The sequence below is a fragment of the Semicossyphus pulcher genome, unplaced genomic scaffold (genome assembly GCF_022749685.1).
Source record: "Semicossyphus pulcher isolate SPU_LCO1_2020_fin unplaced genomic scaffold, fSemPul1.0.p SCAF_23, whole genome shotgun sequence".
NCBI classification, from domain to species: Eukaryota; Metazoa; Chordata; class Actinopteri; order Labriformes; family Labridae; genus Semicossyphus; species Semicossyphus pulcher.
Window position 1 is genome coordinate 6,535,263 of NW_027211697.1, and position 12,270 is coordinate 6,547,532.

At 42.4% G+C, this 12,270-nt stretch overlaps 1 protein-coding gene across 1 annotated transcript in view; it reads right to left on the minus strand.

Annotated features, from left to right (window-relative positions):
• Window positions 1-12,270, minus strand: part of pde4a (phosphodiesterase 4A, cAMP-specific) — a 50,858-nt gene that overhangs the window by 22,564 nt on the left and 16,024 nt on the right. The gene's annotated exons all lie outside the window — the stretch shown is intronic.

Genomic DNA, 12,270 nt, shown 5'->3' on the forward strand with positions numbered 1-12,270 from the left:
GGCATCACCAATCCGTAATTAAATCAAAATTCTTAATTTCTGCATGTCTGGGTGGAAAACTCACTCTGAACACTTTTTGTTATTGGTAAATGAGCTAACCTTTTGTCAGTGTTTGGAATACAGATTGGACATTTAAAATGTTGTGTGCATGTGTGTGTGTGAGAGAGAGGGAGGGAGAGAGATTGTGAGTGCGTGCTGACTACCTACATTTGTGTATTTATTTGCGACCGTCGGCAGACACGATGAGGAAAGAGGATATACAGACTTTGTGTCAAAATTTGAATATACACTCCGCACATACCAAATGAGAGCACAAATGAGACGACTTGTGAACAGTGCCTGTTTTTCTCCCTGCGAGAGCAGCTCGTAAAAAAAAAAAAAAAAGAGGAAAGCAAAACCTGCTGCATGAATTCAGTGTTCCACCTCTCAGCAAGCAGCTTAAAGCCTGAGCACAGGAGAGAACACAGTAAAGATAAGATGCCTTGTCAAGCTGTTTCCTCCTCGCCTCCTGCCTTCCACATTCGGTACTTTACCCCTTTCTTCCGAGCCTCTCCTTCCCCTCAGCTCTTTTCTAGGTAGAGTGTAACTATTGTTTGTTTATGACACACAGGGGATGGATGGTGCAGCTCCTGGTGGAAAGTCACTTTTGAAAAGGCCTCACATACAGCGCCTTTCAAAGACACACTTTGGAAAAATGTCAAGAATTGTAATTCACATGACAGTTACTATTATAATCTCAGGAGAGCTGATGAAGAGACAATTATTCTATCTCCTATTAAATACAGAGTCCCAGCTCAATAATAGCTGCTGAAACCTCTCAAAGTGACTCATGCGCACACGTGGACGCACACACTCACACGCGCGCACATGTGGAGACACACACTGGCAAAAACACACACCCCCATGTTGCACTTAAGCGCACACACACGGATGAGCATTAACTCCGAAGCTCTTTTGTTTTCACTCAAACACTATAAAAAGACAAACTAGATGCATGCACACACACAGACACACACGTACACATTGTGCACGGGGTGATTATAAGCCGGGCTGTGGGCAGCTCTCTTGGTTTCATTATGTGAAAGCAGAGTCCCTGGAGTGTATCACTGTGGACAATGACATGATGATCAGAGGTTTCAGAGGGATGGGGATTTGTGCCAGCTGAGTGACTCGTTCTTATGGAAGATAACAAACCGTCTCCGTCAGGATGGAGTGGAGCACATTAAAGCCGCTGTCTCTCATGTAGCCTCGCTACCTGAACTGCCTCACTCTGTTAACTCACGGGGGCTCGATGACGCACGGCAGAGACAAACCTGTGTTCATGGATATGTTAACAACTCTAGCACCTCTGCTGAATGATGGTCTACCCTTGAACTGGTGGCTGTATTGATCTTACACTGTACAGTAGCTACAAAGACATGCTACCAGCCAAACTCTGGGATTTTGTATTTTAAACCTGAGATTGAAATTGAATGAACATCTTGCACAGAATCCTTAAGTAGCACTTTTTAACCGCTTAACTTATATAAGGTATAATAAGTAGGATTTTCCTAGAAAAATAAAATGTAGACTTTTACAAATATAATATAACATAAATCATCACTTATGGACCTCTATACATGTGTGTTGGTGAGTGTGTGTGCAGACCCTTGTGAGACCCTTCCCTCTGCATCTATTCTGTTGTTTTGCTTTGCAGGAGACGTTTTCAGGAGGGGCGCTGTGGTGGTTCCCTGAGTTCAAGTTAGCAACTGTTTTGACCGGCAAACATGACGAAAGAGCGATGCAGAGTTGGCCTAATTTCTGTTGGACAGGTAGGTGCCTCAAACCGGGTAGGACAAGCTTACCAGTGGTTAGCATGCTGGCACAAAGGTAACCGCGGTAAGTATGCTAGCACAAAGATAAGGTGTGTTCTCGCACGAGAGAGTGAGAGTGAGCGTCTGGTGATGAAGAGCCCAGGAGGAGGGGCCAAGTTTGAATGTGTTGTTGCCAAAATGGCAGGAACAGTCCTACTTATTATACCTTTGAAGATACAATCTCAAAAGAATTCAGTTTTGTGCAATAATTTGTGATTGGGGGAGCACACTTTCCTTATTAACCAAATGTCTGAGACTGGCTCCCTTTGTCATGGTTCTAACTTTACTTCTTAAGCTGTATGCCTTGATCTGTCATTCTTTCACTTTGGATTTTCACTTATTTTTGAAGTTGTAACTGTAGTCATCAATCTTTTCTTTCTTTGTTCAGCCATAGTACATTACCCTTTCCTCGCAACATTTACAGAAACCGTAAGTGCAGCCACTTAGCTCCACCTACCCTCCCTGAAAGACCAACCACTGCTGGGTGATGGAAAACGTGTCACTGACTGGGTGCCGCTTGTGATTTTATCTGCAAAAGTTGCCACAGACACCAAGTCCATAAAAATGTCATATACTGCAAATGCAAAGGTTTTCATCAGTGGGCCATAGGCTCAATAACCATTATGGCGATAGATTCGGCGATAGTAATGACTTCACAGACATTTATTCACATCAAAATTGTAAGAGATTATACCTTTAAGGTAAACAAATGTAGTGCAAATAACAAACTGTCTCAGCTATAATTAAAATTAAGCATAGAGGAGCATGCTTCACTTTGTGTACTGCCACACGCTTCAGTAACTCTGCATTTCACAGACTCCAGCGTAATTTACCAAAGCGATGTTCAATGCTTGCCAACATAATTGCTTTGTATCGGGCGACAGTCAAATTCAAACCAGCTTAAAAATCTTATCATATATAAGAGAAACCTTGTGCTATTATAAGTCAGGTGCTTAACAAACAAAAAGTACACATTTTCCTTCCACACTTCACCGTGTGTGTATCCTGCATCCTTTTGCCTCCTACTCCATCAAAATAAAGGACCAGCCTTTATGAAACAACTTTTTGGACAAATAGTAACACCGCGCTGCTTATTAATAATTAAATACATAAACATAAAGCATGTTTTGAAGTGGTACCATACCGAATGTCATCTTCAGTACCATCAAATCAATATAGGATTTAAAGCACAAATGATTTCTAAACTCCATAAAGACCTTTAATGTTGAAGGGCTTCCTGTAAACTGTAAAACCTGCTTCTCCCATCTTCTGGACATACAGACAAATATTCACTCACAAGTCCATCTTCATCAGTCAGTCTCTACAATTCTGGCCAATCTCCACACATTCAATGGCAGATCACCACATTCTCCATGACTATTTGGCCTACTTTCAGGCTTCATCTCAAATGTGCTAGCGTTGTCTGTTGGCAACACTTGAGAGGCATGCTATTTTCCAACAACTTCAGACTCACTCAGAGAGATACGGAACATAACGTTACCTCCTCTCTGACAAATCTGCCTGGAGATGGTATAGCTACAACAGATTACATGGTGAGAAGGTGATTGGCACCTTCCTTACTGTTCTGATTTTTCTCTCCTGCATGCCTTGAGTGGGAAGTGTTCACGCTGATGTCACTGCTTTTTAGCCAAAAATGTGGCCAGACAATTATCATCAACTTGCTTTAGAGCTTCACTCAGTTCCCTCTTAGCTCCAACAGCATTACTTCCTGATCACACATCATCTGATGCAGCCATGGAAATAATAAAACAATTGCCATTAAAGAGGGCATCTGTTGGCATGATTTCCAACATTTCAGTGTGAATAGCTCAAGAGCAATGGCAGGTTCGAGGCGAACCGTATCTCCCGTGCATCTTGTGTCATGGTGGGAAACCAATCTTGGAACCCATCTGCTGTCGTCATTCGATTGAAGTGAAAGCCAATTTTTCGGGACTTCTGGTTATTCAGATAAGTGATTAGGGGTATCTGGGTCAAGACTTCCTTTCCCATGCATGTCATGTCATTTTTAACAGTCTGACTAGCAACTTGAGACGTGCGAATTGAGTTGGAGATGACGTCTACAACCAGATTCTTAGCTCGTATGTAGATGTCTGTTCATGGCGATGAATAAAATGCTACATCAACGTCAGGATATAATGGATGGGTTCTGGGATTGCATTACCGCTGATGCGTTCCACTTTTGCTTTCCACACGCACAGTTTTCCTGCATGCAGCCAATTCCCTCTGAAATGGTGGACAATTCAACTCACACTACAAATAGAAGCTAGAACGATTTCAACCCAAAAAGTATTGCCCCTGGCCCACAGATTCTGTAATCATCTGCAGAAGCCGAGCCAGAACAGTCCATTCCACAATAGGTGAATGTTGGTGATCGATCTTCATGCTCACAAGTGGTCTGACAGATTTACTTCCTCTGTAATTTGTACATTTAGTGAACCTTTATGACTCCAGGGTCTCCAGTTAATATTTCTGTGAGTTTGCAGTTCTATGTATCTCCTCCCCCCATAAGGGCCGAGGTCCTGCAAACCAATTTGATATGAGAAGCTCCCTTGCACTTGAACCTCTAGAGGCAGCTCTGCAGGGGTTTGTCAGGAGAGAGACATATCTACATTAGTGTGGAGTTGAGCTGAGATGTATCTTCTTGGTTTTGCTTCCTGCTACTGAGACAACCGTAGCTGCCAACTCTATCCTGAGGATAGTTATGACCTTAATAGGAGCTACTCTAGACTTACCCATAACTAGAGCACTGTGAGCACTTTCAATTTCATTCAGTGTTTCGCATTCAAACACTGGCTGCAGCTATATGAGCAGCTGCTTACGACTGCATACCCAAAGTTGGCTGACACATAACAACCGGGTGTGTTTATTTTCTCCAAATTTGCAGGATTGTTCCCACACTCATTGCAGTCAAGCAAGGAGAAGATCATGTCGACACATTTCCTAAAGCACTTTTATCCACAATGAGCTGGAATGGAGCCACAAACACCAGCGGGTCATTAAGGGCAGAAACTAGTAGTGTGCCATCCCATGTTGCCGGGTAATCTCTAAGCAGATCTGAAATTGGTGTTCGAGTCTACTTGCTAATGGTTCCCTGAGGACAATCTTGATGTATACTCATTGAAGATGAGGTCTGGACCCCTTTATTCAGTGGCACACTAAACTAGACACAAACTTGTGCAGTGTAAGACTCTGAATAGCGTTGAGTTTCTGGACTCCTATTGCAAGCTGAATCGTTGCATCTACACTAGTTATGCTTGGAAACCCTCCACAACATCCAAGTCTCTCATAATAAACTGTTAGCCGAGGGTAAACTTCTTCTGAATATATTCTTTTACAGGAAGTGGATGTCACAATGAGGCACCCTAATGTCAGACTCAAGAACCTCAAAATGAGTAACTGATGGAGTAACTGGGGGAAACTCTCTGGTAGAAACTCTGTGGCATGCGTTAATGATGCCTGTGAGTTATGTTGAGGTAATAAATAACCCACAGTAATCCATCTTAGATCCATATGAAATGAATAGTGTTCATTATCTTCTCCCAAGATTACTTGCCATGGTGTCAGTGCCCTTGAGCAATTGCAATACATCAAAAGACCAACTCCTGTCTCTTGCTCTGGTGGAATTACATCTCCTACTGTGCCGAGATGATTCCATCGCCTTGTCGCTGCACAGGTAGAAATGTTTGTTTGATTCACTTCAATCTTTTTTCAGGCGGGAGCAAGATCAGTGACGGTTGTCGAGTTTTAATGTCACACTCTGGAACCTTGTGCATTCACTCATACTTTCCAAACATAGATTCAGCCTTACAAACTACACATTGATTGGGTTTTCTACAGCTTCTGCTTGGTAACTGTATTACTTTGGGTGAAAACAGGGGCATGATCAAGCTTTTCTATACCTGGATAGCTACTGTAGCTTTGTGGTAGAGTCGGTTGTCTTTTAATCGGAAGGTTGGTGGTCCGATCCCCAGTTCCCTTAGTCTACATGCTGAAGTGTCCTTGGGAACGACACTGAACCCTAAATTGCTCCCGGTGGCATAGCAATCGGTGTGTGAATGTGATGACAGTTGGGCACTTTACGTAGCAGCCTCTGCCATCAGTGTATGAATGTGTGTGTGAAAGGGCGAATGTAACAAGTATATGTACAATCCATTTACCATTAACCCATACATACCCATACACAGTTATGGAGGCGTTGTTGGATTGCCCCTTTGTCCCCTCATCATCGGACAACTTCCTTTTGAACTGAGAACCGCAGGTATTTGCTGTCTTAATACAACTTGTATCTTTGAAAGTGTCTTTGTAACTGAGTGCGTACACTTGATTTATTATTTTCTCTAAGGTTGTGTTTCTCTGTAGGTGACTCAATTAAATGAAGAGCATGAAAGAAGGTTATAGGATTACAGGTGGTTTAATGTAACGTCAAAATCAACAGCAACATTATCCTTGACGTTTGAAACTTTCTGCATGACTTGGTTGGGCCTCAAAGATGCTGTATTTTGCATCTGGGGCCTATTCATAGCTATACTATCTTGTACTGCTCAAGCAAGATAAGTCACATCTGTCTGGGGAGGTGACGCTGCCCTTGGATGTTAGAAGGCTGCTTACTGAGTGATTGTAAACCATCAGTCAGGCTTGTACATGCTTGTCTGATATCTTTCTCTTCCTTTAGTCTTTCCATCTCAATTTGTAAGGCAGCACACATAACCATCGCTTCACTGCTTCACTGCTTCACTGTCAAAATCTCCATTTATGCCAGCTTTTCTGTCATTAGAAATTAAAATGTCCTTTGTCACTGCCTCACAGGCGTCAATTAGATGTCTTGTCTGTGTGGATCAAGTGAGATGATCTCTTAATTTCCACCTAGATGTCAGTAAGATTGCCTTTCTTTTCTCTAGTGTGTCTATAGTAGCAGCAATTTGACTGTCATCAATGTCTAGCTTTAGCTGCTCTATTGCGTTTACGTGCCTGGTTCTTCTGTTCTGTTGGCCATGTCTTTTAGAAATGAAGCATCTTCTCTGTAAGATTCTGTGAGCCCATCACAGCAAGTTCCCCTTGGCTAACCTGAAATACATCCAATACTTGGTCTTAGACTCTACTCTTTAAAGGTTAGTTTTCAGATGTTACATTTTGTGAGTGAGCTTCATAACCATAGACCATCACATCAAGTGAATGGACTGCACTTATATCGGGCCTATCTAGTCTTCTGGCAACTCAAGGCGTTTTTACACTACATGTCACATTAGCCCTTTCACACAAAGTCACTAATGTAGTTCCATTCAGGCCATTAATCGATGGCTGTGAATTAATACACATAAATTCTTTGACGTGTAGCCAGGAAGAGCTAGGGATCGAACAGCCAACCTTCCGATCGAAGGGCGACCCACTCTACCACTCTACCACAGCCGCCCAGCTGCCCCGTAACAGACAACCATCAAGAGTATTGTGGGACTGATGAGAGGAAGCTTATTATTGCATCCCGAGCTGAGGACGTGCTGTGAACAACAGTGAATACACCGTGATAACACAATTCAATTCAAATTAATTGGCTTTATTGGAATGACCCGTGTTGTCAAAGCCGAATTACAATTATGATAATGTTAGGGAATGAAATTAACAAAAAATAATGTGAATAACAAAATTGCTCATTTAAATAGAAAAGGGCAGACTTTATGAAATAAAACAATTCATATTAAAACCAATAAAAGAAAACTGTGACAGTAAGTTGAATATGTTAACTACAAATATATTGTCTATGTCAATTCATCACTTACACCATCTCTCTCCTGTTGTGACAGAAAGTGACATTGTTAGAGGTCATGCTGCCCATTCTGACCTCTTCTTGACCTCAAATTTACATTTTGAGAAAAGTAAAAACAAAATCAAACAATAGCATCTTAGTAATCTGGGTGTAACATATATAGGGGCGTCTGTGGTAGAGTCGGTTGTCTTTCAATCGGAAGGTTGGTGGTTCGATCCCCAGCTCCCTCAGTCTAAGTGTCCTTGGCAAGAGGCTAAACCCCAAATTGCTCCAACGGTGTGTGAATGTGATGCCTGTTTGACAGTTGGTCACTTTACATAGCAGCCTCTGCCATCAGTGTGTGAAAGGGTGAATGTGACAAGTACAGTCCATTTACCATTTACCATACATCACTATAGCCCTTATATTCTGATCAACCAAAGCAGCAAAATCCGGTGGAAAAATTTTGAATCTTTTTAATAACAATCTCTTATAAAAAAAATTCTGTAGGCTTTTTTAGCTTTAAGATTAAATATTTATTCATCATTTTAGGTCAAAGTAAAATAAAGCATAGGAAAATTACAAATGAAAATCTACATTATTCAGCAAAGATACAGCAAATAACGCTTTAATAACCCTACATTTCTTAAGACTAGAAAGCTTATTGCATAAGGAAAGTGAATTGCTTGTTAAGCAGGACAGAAGTGCACTGCCTAATACAGCACTTTTTCAAGCCGACTAATTTTGAACTCTGCAAAACTACAAAAGCAACATTGTAATATTACACACAACGTGAAATGAAACACTGACAAGCACTGGGCCGTTATAATAAAGGTCCTAAACAAATAAAAGGTGCGACTAACACCTTAATAAGATACTTATTAAAATAAGAAACTGCTATCTTAGTATGCTTCACTATACTTAAGGTCATTTCCAACCATTCATTTTGCATGATTGACAGATGTGGTCACTGGCTCGGAGAAGCTCATTTATCCCCCGCGTAACATTAAACTGAAATGCAATTTAGTAGAGAAATCTCACACACAGATTTTACTGTATTCAAAGTGGGGTTATTAAATCTAAACCTAAAAGAGAGTCCTTGTGTGCAGAAAAAGCCGGGAAATTGGGCTGTTCTGCCGCAGCTTCATCTTCTCCTTTCTCTGCACATATTTCTACAACAAAAAGGGAGCTTGATATTATGTCATTAGCACGGCAAGCTTCAAAGGGCTGTGGAGCCCCAAGTCAATGCAGCGATTAGTTTAATTAAACCTATAAGTCTGTATGACAGCGTTGAGGAGATTTACATACATCCTCTCCATTGACCCTCTCCTGCCATTGATTTTTCACTAACAATCATCATCAGAAGGCCCGAGCTGGGGAGAGCTGCTGCCATTTCAGCGTTTTCCCAGTCTGGTTGGTGTCAGCTCTCCTTTCCCTTCATCGCACTGCATGCTGCTGTTAATCAGGCCCTTCTGAGGGGACGAGCCAACCCTTATTCATTTAAGCATTCAAAAAAATAAATAAATAAAAAACGCCGCATCAATCTGTCCCCCCAACCCCTTTTGTTCATTCTCCTCAGTCCACTGAGTTAATGATTAACCTGCCTGAGTCCATCACTCTGTCTCTCCACACACACACACAAACACACACACAGTCCGTTCTCACAGCCTCAGTAGAGAATGACAGTTATTTCCTGCCCCCGCTTCCTTCTCTGCCAAGCAAGCACAGATGCTTATTTCCACGTGCAATTTAAACCCCCCTCTCTCTACGTTCAATACACCCCCCACCCACCCATGAGCTGTGCCTCACCCAGGCATTTAGCACCTGGCTGATTGCTACCAGTGTGGGGGTGGCAATAAGGGGAGTTGAAGGGAAGAAAAGTGGGGACTTGCAAATTGGGAAGGGGTGTTACTTTTATAGGCTGACCATATAATCACAGCTGTTCTCTATTGCTGCGGTTGAATCATCAGCGCATCTATCAAGGTTTTCTATGAGGCACTCTCAGGCAGGGGCATGCCTCTAGGGCAACATGCCCGTAACTGACACATCTCAAATGACATGTCCAGAGCTGGCTTGCCATCTCGGCTTGCCTCGGCTTGCCCTTAGTGCTTCTCATGCAATGACAAGAGAGAGAGAAAGACAGAGGCACGCTCAGGCCTGCTTCCGTTTTAATGTGGATGTTTACAGTAGGATGCACAAGAAGCTGAAGCTCCGAAGAGAAAGAGCTGGCGCCACGCCACGTGGCCACAGAGAGAGCATCTGGCCACTGGAGCTTCACGGAGCCAGCATGAGAATAATGCAGCGACATACATGGAGGAGGAGGAAATACAAAGCAGGACACTGGAGCAGGAATAAACAGTTGGAAAAGGCTGTGAAGAGACTGGCAGTGTGACAGTGACGGGTTGGTCAGTATTCACACTGTAAAAGATGATCTTCAGTCAAATCAACCAATCTTCTCAAATGAAACCAGTGTTATTAGATACACTGTCACAATCTTATGACAATCAGAAACATCTCAAAACTTTTAATAACATATTCTGGCTTTGTGACCTCTTGCACCGTTGCTCCTTCACGCTCATTAAACTCATCAAATTATATTAGCTCAGAAACACTGTTATCTTATTAGCATACTTCCCAGCATACATTTTGTTGTGTAGTAAAAGCTGTGCATAAACCCCTTCCTCTATGCAGTGTGAATACAGTTGCATGATGAAGGCTTGTTGTGAGTCCTTTCAAGCATGCATCCAAAATGAAAACAATGTTAACCCTGATGAAAATTTAAATTAACTCCAGCCCCCCTCCCCACTCCCTCACTCTTAATTTATAAGTCACAACGGCTGCAGTGAAGTCCACGTCCGTTTTTAATACTGGACTGAATGTGGCTCATTACTGTGCATGGAGCATAACAACCTTAAAACCAACAATACTGAAAGGACTGATGCAAATGGAAAGTAAACAGGGCTTGAAACTCTTGTTAAAAAGAATTCAGGAGTCTACAAAAAAACAAGTATGTCTGAATGTAAATGTCCATGTGTTTACAGTCTAGCAGCCTTGACCTCCGCAGTGTTGCCCCCTAACTGTCTGCTCCCCGTGTAGCCTCTACCACCCTTCCATCTCTCTGCTGCGCTGTGGTCAGATCACAGAGCCGGGGATTACAGCAGATTATCCTGCCCACAGGATCACCAACCCCACTCCGGGCGGCCAAACACAGAGGGCTTCTGAAAGCGCAGAACACATGCCTTTCAGGAAGAACCCGGAGGGATTGGCCACAATCACACACCTGGCAAATGCCACAGGAAAGGGATTTATTTTACGGGCTACACTAGACAGGATAATCAGCCTTTATTCTGCGCAGCAACAGGACCTCCACATTGTGAAAGGAGCCCTCTTAATTTATTAATGCACTGATCAAAATAATTTCCACCTGAAGTGAATTGTGCAATAGACACGTGGAGCTTTTAGCACATTTTTTTTTCTTTCACCTGAAGAATACAGGATCTGCTGCTCTGTCGATTGTCTTACACTCTGCATTCTTCGAAAACCACCAGAGGCGTCTGTCACTTAACATCACCGTCAGCGCGTCTCAAAACTCGGCAGCAGTCTTCTCCTCAGGTGGAGACCGACCCGTTGTGTCAGCTTCAAATCTTTGTAGATGCAACTTGGTGACATGGCCTACTGTTCAACATACAGAGGATGTGTTTTGCATGAATAAATGCATCAGTACAGTGAAGTGTGAAAGTATTAATGTGCTGATTCCCTCACACAGGACGTTCTGTTTGAAAACCTGACAATGAGGTAAAACTCCACTCCTACCTAGAATAACACGGTGTTTGCATCCACATCAGATGAACATTGTAAAAATGGTTTTTTTAATCATCCCATCTCCCTAATTTAAGGGGACAGAAAGTAATTCATCAAATTAGAATAAACACTATGTCATAATTAAAACATTCGGATGCTAATTTCTTGTCGTGTCTTTTCTTGATAATGCTCTGCTAGGCAGCCAACTTCACTTCTGCTTGTTTTGTGGCTTTTTTTGGCCTTCAATCTGGTCTCCTGGAAGTCGAACTCATGCTTCGGAAGACTGAGTCGTCTAGTGAAGATTATTTTACTAATTGGACATCAAACCTGATATGTTTAGGATTGTTTCCTGCTATCGTGCCCTAGGATTGGTGGACTTTGTATGAAAAGAGCAACATATTTTAACCCAGAATACCCCCAAAGATCCTTAAAGCTGAAAGTGACCACTCTAACCTTACAGGCTTTCTTGGAGTGAAGCCAAAGAAACATAAAAACCTCTTTCCAACTGCACTGTATCTCTGCACACTGTTTCCTGTTGTCCTCTGCACTTTTGCAGCATTAGAAACAGAGGGCAAAAGATCAGAACAACTTTTATTATTTCCTCTTTTGTTCTTTTTGTGTATTTTATCCGCAGTCCATCTGCCTATCAGAGTCTTACTTCCCCTTTTCTAACTGCTGCATGCAAAAAGATTAATAACAACTGAGATTGGGCAACAGCCGAGAATCTTCTTCCTGCGTCTTCCTCTCTTCACTCTTCAGCCTCCTGGCTCCATAGGGCTCTTTACCGTTTTATATGTAAATCCCCCCTCTGACCCCAGGGGCTGTTTAGTGTGAAAGGTAAGTATTCAAGACTCG